The sequence below is a fragment of the Pongo pygmaeus genome, chromosome 21, assembly GCF_028885625.2.
Source record: "Pongo pygmaeus isolate AG05252 chromosome 21, NHGRI_mPonPyg2-v2.0_pri, whole genome shotgun sequence".
In the NCBI taxonomy this organism is placed as follows: domain Eukaryota; kingdom Metazoa; phylum Chordata; class Mammalia; order Primates; family Hominidae; genus Pongo; species Pongo pygmaeus.
The window spans coordinates 53,734,506-53,745,102 of NC_072394.2; the positions used below are offsets into that span (position 1 = coordinate 53,734,506).

The 10,597-nt window shown below is 44.8% G+C and overlaps 1 pseudogene; it reads right to left on the minus strand.

The window, feature by feature from the left end:
- Positions 1–3,949: 3,949 nt before the first annotated feature.
- Positions 3,950–4,829, minus strand: LOC129021947 (small ribosomal subunit protein uS2-like; annotated as a pseudogene).
- Positions 4,830–10,597: the final 5,768 nt, after the last annotated feature.

Consider the following 10,597-nt stretch of genomic DNA (forward strand, 5'->3'; position numbering starts at 1 on the left):
ACATGAAGAGAGGGTAAAGATGTTTTTAATGATCCACTTCCATTTGACGAATAGTAAATATATGTTCTCTTCCTTGCAGTTTTCTTAAGTTTCTTCCCTAGCTTTTCTTCCTGCCATTATTTTGCACCAACCTAATATTCAGTGCAGATTTGAGGCAATGAATTGATTTAATTGTAGGGCTCATTTGAGCCCCTAGCATGTCTTTGTGTATGCACAATTTTTTTTTTTCTAAACTGGTTGAGTTTAAAAATGTAATAACTTTGCCCAGACCCACACAGCCATTTTCTTCCCAGAGAATCAATGTAATTTTCATGTGTTATTTGGCCACAGGACATCCTAGAGCAGTGCACCTCTTGTTGATTTTGCAGAGCTGCTGATCACCTTGTTTGAGAAGTCAGGGCCCAGGAAGGCAGCCAGGATGATGCAGGGCTTGTCAATTTCCAGGTGAATTCAGCAGGCAAGTGGGAGCGGCAGGTGCTGGTTGGCTTGGGTTTCAACCTCATCCTTCATACCTGCCAGCTTTGAGACTTTGGCAAGTTACTTCAGCTTTCTGTGCCTTATTTTCCTCATCTGTAAACTGGGATAATAATAGACTCTACCTCATAGGATTCTTTTGACTCATAAATGAATTATTACGCGTTAAGCACTCCAAACACTGCCTAGTTCATTGTTAGTATTATTTATCACGCTCCAAGTGGTATTTGGACTTCTTAAATGAGAATCACCAAAAGCAGGGCTTCTCAAACTTTAATGTGCACATAAAACACCTAGAGATCTTGTTTAAGTACACATTCCGATTTAATAGGTTGAAGGGCGGGCCTGGGAGTCTGCATTGGCAGGTGCAGAGCTATAGCAGGTGATAGCCAAGATGCTGTTTGAAGACCATGCTTTGAGGTTCAAGGACTTTGAGAACTTAGGGTAAAATTGCAGATTCCCAGGCCCCAGCCCAGACTGTCGGTTTCAGGACCTCTAAGGGTGGGTCCCAGGATCCAAGTGTTTAACGAGCCTCCTAGGTGATTCAAACACACCGAAGCTTGACAGGCTAGAATGAGTTAATTTTAGTGTAAGGAAGATGTGGCTTGTTCATAACCTTTGTGGGAGAGAATGTGTCACTCTGTGTTTAGGACTTAGGTTTCTTCTTCTCTCCTTTCATTTTCCTTCTTCTCTTTCTTCATTCCTCCCAGGCCAGGCAGCATAGCTCAGTGGTTAGAGCATCTCCTCTGGATTTGCCTCACGATCTCACCATTAGCGGTGATACCTTTATGGAAGCATGTGCTATGAGAGGACTGTGAAAGGGAACCCAAGGGTTGATTTGGGAAGCTGGCAGTCATCGGCCAAATCCTAACCATCTTGGGCTGACTGCTGCAGAGGGTGCTGGTCAGAGTGTATCATCATATATGTTCTGGCCACTGGCTTTGGACAGTAGTATGTGTGGGTGTTTGTTCTCCTTTGGATGATAAACAGCTCGACAACAGGGCCCCTTTTTGCTCTTTTTCGGCCTTCCCCAGCACAGGACTTGACATCTGAGCTCATCAGTGCTTCCTGAATGAGCGAATAAAAGATGTGCTGCAGCCGCTGAGTCATGCACCACTGAGCTATTGCGAGCTGAAAGGAACTCAGTGGTTCATAAACACTGTCTTTGACCACCTTAGCTCAATTCAAGTCAACAAATATTAGTGATCATGCATCTTGCATCAGGGCCCATATCCGAAGCCACAGAAAGGCCTGGGGGGCAGCCAGATCCAATAATTATAATTTCTCTGTAAGTTTTCCTATGCCTCGCTTATATTTGAAGCATGATTACAATGGAATCCAACTGGCCATTCAATCAGTATTTGTAAAATAAAAACGAAGTCAGCTCTACACGTTGTCATTTCCAAGATGATGTTAATGGAGGTACTCTTGTTTTACCTTCACACCACATTAGGAGGTAGGTATTACTATTGTCCACGTTTTACTGATGAGCAAACTGAGGCTCTGAGAAGATAACTCATCTGGCATCTGGCAGTGGGGAACTTGAACTGGGGTCTGGAACTCTGCCTGTTCCGTAGGCTGGAGGTGGGGCATAGGAAGCGGGTCGTGGATGGACTTGGGCAAGAAGAACAGAGGTGCTGTTCCCCTGAGAAAGGGGGAGGGATGCTGGTCATCGGGACACAGCCGAGGTTGCCACACCGCATCCCCTCCTCCAGGCATGCACAGCATCGTGGGAGGGGGCTGGCCTGTTACACCCTCAACACTGAGACCCATCAATGAGAAGAATTTCCTGAGTTTATAAAACAGCAACAGGTTAGGCAGCATCATGAGTGAATTAATCGCCAAGCTGAATCTTACTTAACTCCTAGCTTTAAAATAATCAGCAGGAAGGAGAACAAAAAGCCACAAGTGTGTTTACACACAGGCACTCCTCCCTGCAGGCCCCAAGGAGAGGTTCAAATCAAGGCAGCCTTTCCTGTGGGTGTGGGTGAGGTGCCCAGCACAGGAGCCAGCTTTGCACTTAGTGCAGACTAGACAGCCACGTAGTTTAGCAGGGGCAACATTGACAGAAACCAGAGAGCTGTAAATGCCACACTGGGGTGGCTGGGCCACGTGTGTTATTAACCAGACAGTCTTGTTCCACGTCTGGAGTCTGAGCACATTTTAGGCCCTGGTGGCTGGGCAGCACCCTGTGGGGACGGTTAACCACTTGGCTGAGACCCGTTGGGCAGATGCCTCTGAAATCTATGCTGGTTTGAACCCCCCCGGGGTATTTTGTGCTCTTAGGGACACCATAGTAATTGATGTAATATGCCTAAGATGGACTGAAACTGTCTGATATTGGAATAAATTCAGCCTCACTGGTAATAAAAGATAAGTGCATGAAAACAAGATGTCATTTTATTATAATTTTCCCTGGCCATTTTATTATAATTTTAGATTGGCCAAGATTAAGAAAGATGACAGCTCTGTGGGCTAGAGGGTGGAGAGGCAATCCCTCTTCTACACTGATGAGGGGTGTCAGGATTCTGTAGCAACACCTTTGAGTGGGCATAGCCTTGGACTCAAACAATTTTCCTTACAGGCAATAACCTACGAAATAGTGGGATATATGCACAAAGATCCATGTGCCAGGGTATGTGTTGGAGGATTTATATTTGGAGGAAATTAAATGCGCAATAAGAGGTGAGTAGTTAAATATATTTTGGTATATCCATAGAATGAAATTCCAGGCAGTCATAAAATGATGCTGGCTTTTACGTGTTGTTATGGAAGGATGTTCCAGATATATAATTGAGTAGAAAATATAGGTTACAAAATAATATGTATAGTATGAGCTCATTTTTGTAAAAAAAAAACCCAAATTATCTATATCTAGATGTGAAAAATGCATGGAAATATTAACAATAGTTATCTTTGGGTGATGGGGTTATGGATGAATCCTGTGCTTTCTAACATTTTTAAAAGGGAAAGTGATTACTTGAATAACACAAATGGACTGTCTTTAGAGGCGAGGGACCAGGCTAGTAAGGCCTGCAAGAGGGTGACATGGCAGCTGAAAGGAGGGTGCTGGGGTTACTGTGGGCCTGGGTGTAGCTTCTGCTCAGACAGGAATTGTCTGTGGGGCTCTGGGCAGGTGGTGCAAGCTCTCTGAACCTTGGTGTCCTCATCTGAAGAAGGGGGGTCTGATGATATCTACTTCACTGTTGTGTCGTGAGGATTAAGTGGGATAATTTCTGTAAAGTACTTGGCACATTATAAGCACTCAATAAATCTTAATTATATATAAATATTCTATCAATACTGAATGCTAGCATTATCTACCTCTCTAAACACACACACACATTAGTCCACATATCTAAAAGAGTGGACTGGTTTTCCTTTTCTTTTTAAAAAAATTTTTAGAAACCGATGTTTATTTTCTGTCAACCTTATTTCCATGTTGCTTAAGAGCCTGTGCAAGAACAGTGTAAGGCTATTCAGTGGTTGGTCTTACCCACTCGGTGGGCTGAGCGGGGGGAGCTGCAAACCAGTCTTCCGTGGAAGGCTGAGCACTCCAGTCTTGGGTAGGGAACTGCTGAATAGGCACAGAGGGCACCTGCACGCCGTCACACCAGTCTGCAACCTCAGGCCAAGTAGCAGTGAGCTCAGGAGCTGGAGCAGTGTTCATTCACCCTGAAATTCCTCGTTGGTCACAGCCTTTTCAGCAGCAGCCTGCTCTTCTTTTTCAATCTCTTCAGGATCGCTGTAGAAGTAGAGATCAGGCATGACCTCCCACCGGTGTTTGCGGGCAATTGTGCTGCTGCACAGGCAGAATTTCCCGGGCCAGCATCCACATCAAGTCCACTGAGTGAGCTTCTTGTTGCATGGGATGGCAATGTCCACATGGTGCAGAGGAGAATGTGTGTGACACAGAGCAATGGTAGATAGGTTATAACATAAGATGCCTCTGTGAGAGGCTGGTGGCTGGTCCTGCAATCAGTAACCACAAGAACCCATGGATTCGGGAATGTTGCCTGGATCTGGTTAGTGAAGGTCCCAGGAGTGAAGTGGCCAGCAATAGGAGTGGCTCCAGTGGCAGCAGCACACTTCAGCATGGCCCTCTGGCCAGTGCTACTGGAGGATATGACACTGACATCAGCAGGGTTTTCAACGGCAACAATGGCGCGAGCCACCAGCAGAAGCTTCTCCCAGCTCCTCTTTAGATTTATGATGTAGATGCCGCCACTTTTCCTCTTACAGATGTGCTGTTCCATTCAGAAGTCAAGGTTGGTGCCAGCTAAGTGGGTTCCTGCTGCAAGGAACTTAAGGACATCCTCCTCTTTCATTTGCAGGACATCAAGGGCTGTGGACATTGTGAAAGTTTCCCTTTAAGTTATGACAGGAATCCAGAACAACACTGTATGGACCCCTCTGTGGGTAGCAGGGAAAGCGAGTAGACTTGTTTTCTAAAACCCCCAAGGATGGACTCCATAGACAGCATCACAGGGAGACCAATGTCCACTCCAAATTAAGAAGAATCTCCTAGCTTTCCAAAGGTAAAAATGGGACCCCGTCCCTGGAGGTATTCCAGTAGCTTGTGGGTAAACAGATGGCAGAGGTATGGGAGGTGATAGTTGAGAGTCAGATGATTGGGTTGACCTAGCCAGTGGCATCCCCTTCAGTCCCCACATTGAAGCCATTGGCAAAGGGGATGAGAAGTTGGCTCAGGGTCAGGCAACCTGGGGCCTCACAGCAGCTCTGACCCTTTCCTAGCAGGTGGGATGCTGGGAGACCTCTCTCCTCTCAGTCCCAGTATTCACAGGGCTAAAATAATTTCTGCTGTGCAGTTGTAAGAATTGGAAATAATGCAGTCTAGCTCCTACTCTATTAGTGTTTTTGTTCTGAAAATAGTGGAGCTGTGACTTGAGCAAATAGTCCTCCATTCGTTCATCTGTGCCTGCATTCATTCACTAGACAAATATCTACGGAGCAGCATGCCCAGCTTCTGTAACAGGCAGGGCCCCTGGAAGGCTCCCAAGTCCCACAGACCTGCTGTCAAGGGTCTGCAAAATCCTAATCCCACTGTCAGGCTGTATTGTCGTGTTCTGCACAGGCACCAAAGGGCAGTGCTCAGTGATGATGAAGCTGGGCTCCTTGCCAGAAAGACAGCAGGAAGTTTTGCTGCAATGTGCATGCTTCCTTGAACACAAGGAGGGAAATAAGAAAGCCCCCATGGCCAATTTCATGATGGGGGGAGTTATTCTGGCCATGCTAAGATAATGTACCGGGATAAAGGGCATCTCAGCTCTCCCTGCCTCTTCCCTCCTACCCCCCATTCCCGAGCTGTGAAGGTGGCAGGAGGAAGACAGCTTGGAACCATGGGGACCCGGCTTGGGAAGGACTGTTCCTTCTGGACTTTCTACCTCCCTAAGTCTACTTCCATCTCAGCTCCAGCTCAGCTTCAGGTCTCTGTCACAGATGTCCCCAACCTTGGCCCATTTTCCCCATCCAGCAAACACAGTCACACTTGGACCAGGGGCTTACCCCTGCGTTATGACTGTGTGCAGGTGTCAGCTTGGCCTCCGCCACACCCAGGGTCCTCTTCAAATTGGGGTGTGTGGAAAGACAGTAGCAGTGCTGGGGACCTTAGAACTTTGGTTTCACAGTCTTTTGCCTGTTTTATAATGTGCGGGATAGACTGGAAAAGTGGTATCCACAGCCGGGAGCAGTGGCTCTCGCCTGTAATTCTAGCACTTTGGGAGGCTGAGGCAAGTGGATCACTTGAGGTCAAGAGTTCAAGAGCAGCTGGCCAACATGGTGAAACCCCGTCTCTACTAAAAATACAAAAATTAGCTAAGCTTGGTGGCAGGCACCTGTAATCCTAGCTACTTGGGAGGCTGAGGCAGGAGAATCGCTTGAACCTGGGAGGCAGAGGTTGCAGTGAGCCGAGATTGTGCCATTGCACTCCAGCCTGGGCTTCAGAGAGAGACTCTGTCTCAAGAAAAAAAAGGTGATATTCACATGCAATTTATAAATAAATACATATATAATTAATAATTCAATTATTAATTAGGAATAAAAAGGAATGATCATTGCTTCTGAGCTGCTCCTGTTTCATCACACCAGGGGCAGCTCAGGAGCTATGGTCATTTCTTCCTTTTTATTCCTAATTAATAAATAGCATGTTGTTAATTATAATAACAGATGTTATATTTTATAATTATATTTTATATCTTGTAATAAAATATATTATTATGTGTAATTATGACTATATGGCTGGGCGCAGTGGCTCACACCTGTAATCCCAGCATTTTGGGAGGCTGAGGTGGGGTCACTTTGAGGTCAGGAGTTCAAGACCAGCTTGGCCAAGATGGTGAAACCCCATCTCTATTAAAAATACAAAAATTAGCTGGGTGTGGTGGTAGATCCCTGTAATTCCAGCTACTCAGGAGACTGAGCCAGGAGAATTGCTTGAACCCTGGAGGTGGAGGTTGCAGTGAGCCAAGATCATGCCACTGCACTCCAGCCTGGGCGACAGAGTGAGACTGTCTCCAAAAAAAAAAAAAAAAAGGAAAAAGTTATGACTATATAATAACACAATAATTATATAATACCATAACAATAAATAATAATGAATACATATTAATAATTGATACATATTAAAGGTGAGCGTTTAGCAGTTTTTAAAGTTAGGAATGCATGATCAAAGAATTCAGAGCCAACCATCAAAGACAAGGAGCAATGGCTATTTATTCCTTTTCTCAGGGTTCTTGGAGCAGAGCTTGCTCCTGGTTGGGGTTCTTAAGTGTTTGTGAAATGAATGAATCAAGAAATTGGACTCCTGGTCTTTTGCGAGGCTAGAAGCAACTTGAAGGTTCATATGTGTTGTGTCAACTGAAAAAAAATCACAAATTTATAAATTTAGAAAGGAGACTATTTCTTATAAAGGATTATAGCCTGGAAGGTGGCCATTCTGCCAGCATGGGAAGCGTCACCTCGGGAAGAGGCCGTTAGTAGGCACTTTGAGGGAGGGAAAGACAAGACAGGAATTCATGAATGGGTTGGCCAAGTAGACATATTCAACAGGTTACAGGAGGGGCTATGAATATTCATGAAAGGGGTTCTGATGTATGCACGAACGAACATGTATTATGTGTGGCCTATGTTCTCTTTGGGAAGGAGACATTGTTTCAATGCATTCTAGTTAGGCCCTATAGGTCAAAAGGTGAAGCAGGGCCGTGAAGGCACTCAGTGTGCAGCCTCTATAAACCGGCCAGAACGTGTTTACAGCTGGCGGTCTCTTATCGGGAGGAAGTTACTGAAATCAGTCTCTGTCCCATCAAAGCTGAAGTTGTGGCTTGTGGAACAGGGGGGCAGTTAGTCAGCATATGGCGTGAGTTGCAGTTGTTTAGTGTTGCTGATCTTGAGGTCAGTGCTTGTTTAGATGCCAGAGAAAAAGAGAAACCTTGTAGTCGTTACCTGACTACAGTAGTTTCTTTAAGGATGGGGATGTGTGACTTAACCCTTGCTTGGCATGGCCTTAGATCCTGTTTATAATTTGGTATCTTATTGCCACAAAGAGTCCATTCTATCAGTCTTACGATCTCTATGCTCATATTAATATTAGTCAGTTATTGTGTCTGAGCCACAAAGGGGAAGGGGTTTATAACAGGGTGAGTCTGACCTCCTGTCCCGTGATGGCCCAGAACTCAGTTTTTATGGTTTCTCTGAGGTTCTCTTGGCCAAGAGGGGGGTCCATTCTGTTGGTCGGGGGGCTTAGGATTTTATTTTTAGTTCTCAGTTGAGATGGAATAATCCATCTTACCTCAATTCAAAAAACAATGATCAGCGGTCACTGTCTGTGGGCTATGTTCCACATCTGAGGATTAGGGGTTCAGAAGCCACGTGTCCCTTTCCTCTAGGGTCTCGCGGTACAGCAGAGGCAGGAAGACAATGTACACACGTGACTCTAACAGTTAAAAGTCACAGACAAGGGAATGTACTCGAATTCTCTTTTATTTATTTTTTAAATTTATTTATTTTATTAAAAAAATTTTTTTTTGAGACAGAGTCTCACTCTGTAGCCCAAGCTGGAGTACAGTGGCACCATCTCGGCTCACTGCAACCTCTGCCTCCAGGGCTCAAGCAATTCTCCTGCCTCAGCCTCTGGGATTACAGGTGTCCACCATCACGCCTGGCTAATTTTTTGTATTTTAGTAGAGGTGGGGTTTCACGATGTTTCCCAGGGTGGTCTCGAACTCCTGAGCTTAGGCGATCCGCCTGCCTTGGCCTCTCAAAGGGCTGAGATGACAGGTGTGAGCCACCGCACCTGGGCTAATTCTCTTTTTATATGAAGGCTCTGTCTGATCGTTAATATTTATTTCTCAACCTTGTATAGTGAAGATAAGGAACTGGCAAAGTATTTCTGAACCTTTGGTCAATTGAATGTCCCTTTTATAATTTTTGCCCTATTTGCATAAGATTATATGCATTCAAATGATATTTCCCTTTAAATTGACTTTTTACCTAAATAAGTTTAGGTAAAAAGGAAACTATATTATCACCATGGTTGAAAAATCAGTATCGCTTGCTCTAAAGAGAAAGTAAAAGTAAAAATAAACAATAACAAGAGCTAATATCGATTTAACACTGCATCCATGTAATGTTCTAAGCACTCACTTCATGCTCATAACAACCTGCTGAGGTAGGTGCTGTTATTATTCCCACTTTACAGAGGGGAAGGCTGACGCTCAAAGAAGCAAAGCAACTCTCTGGAGTCCCAGAAATGATAAACTGAGGAGCTGGAATTCCAGAGTCCAAGCTGGTGACGAGCACAGTGAGCTCCTCTTCTCTGGTCACCACCCTACTCTACAACAGAGTCTACAAATTATGGCCATGGCCAGATCCAGCTGGCCACCTGTTTCTGTGCTGTTCCCAAGGTAAGAAAGATGTTTTCATTTTTCAATGGTTAGGAAAAAAATCAAAGGAAGAAGAATATTTCATGATATGTGAAGAATACTTCAAATTTTAGTACCCATAAATAAAGGTGTATGGCAACACAACCACACTCATACTTTATGACATTTTGTCTATAAACTTTATGAATTTTTGTCTATAAACTTTATGACTTTTTATCTATGGCTGCCTTTGCCTTTGATTGTGACAGAGACCATGCGGCATACAGAGTCTGAAATAGTCTCTCTCTGGCCCTTTGCAGGAACTATTTGCTGACTCCTGATCTATAAGGAAAATTCTAGCCGGGCAGTGTGGCCACTGACCTAAGGCCTATTGTTTCAAAAGGAAGTGTTAAAGAACTAGTAACACCAAACAGAGGCTCCTTCATTGATGTAATGGGAAAGATGAATTGAAAAGGGAATATCTTTCTCGATAGGTGGATTTAAAGATTTTGTTACTAATTGCTGGGCTCTTGTACTCTTAGAAACATCTCATGGTGGGCTGGGCATGGTGGCTCATGCCTATAATCCCAGCACTTTAGGAGGCTGAGGCTGGAGGATCACTTGAGCCCAGGAGCTCGAGACCAGCCTGCGTAATATAGCGAGAACTTGTCTCTACTAAAAATTGAAAAGTTAGCTGAGCATGGTGGTGTGTGCCTATAATCTCGGCTACTCGGGAGGCTGAGGCAAGATGATCACTTGAGGACAGGAGGTCAAGGCTGCAGTGAGTTATGACTGCACCACCACCACTGCACTCCAGCCTCGGCAACAGAGCAAAATATTGTTTCTTTGGGTTTTTTTTTGAGACAGAGTCTCGCTCTGTTGCCAGGCTGGAGTGCAGTGGCACCATCTCGGCTCACTGCAACCTCCGACTCCCTGATTCTAGCAATTCTCATGGCTCAGCCTCCTGAGTAGCTGGGATTACAGGCACGTGCCCCTACGCCCAGCTAATTTTTGTATTTTTGGTAGAGACAGGGTTTCACTATGTTGGCCAGGTTGGTCTCGATCTCCTGACCTTGTGATCTGCCCACCTTGGCCTCCCAAAGTGCTGGGATTACAGGTGTGAGCCACCGCACCTGGCCGTGTTTTATAAAAAAAAAAAAAAGAAAAAAACATCTTATGATTCTTGTTTTATGGAAGCTTAGTTGCTCTAGGTAACGTCTAAAAACTGTTCCAGCTCAAACTGT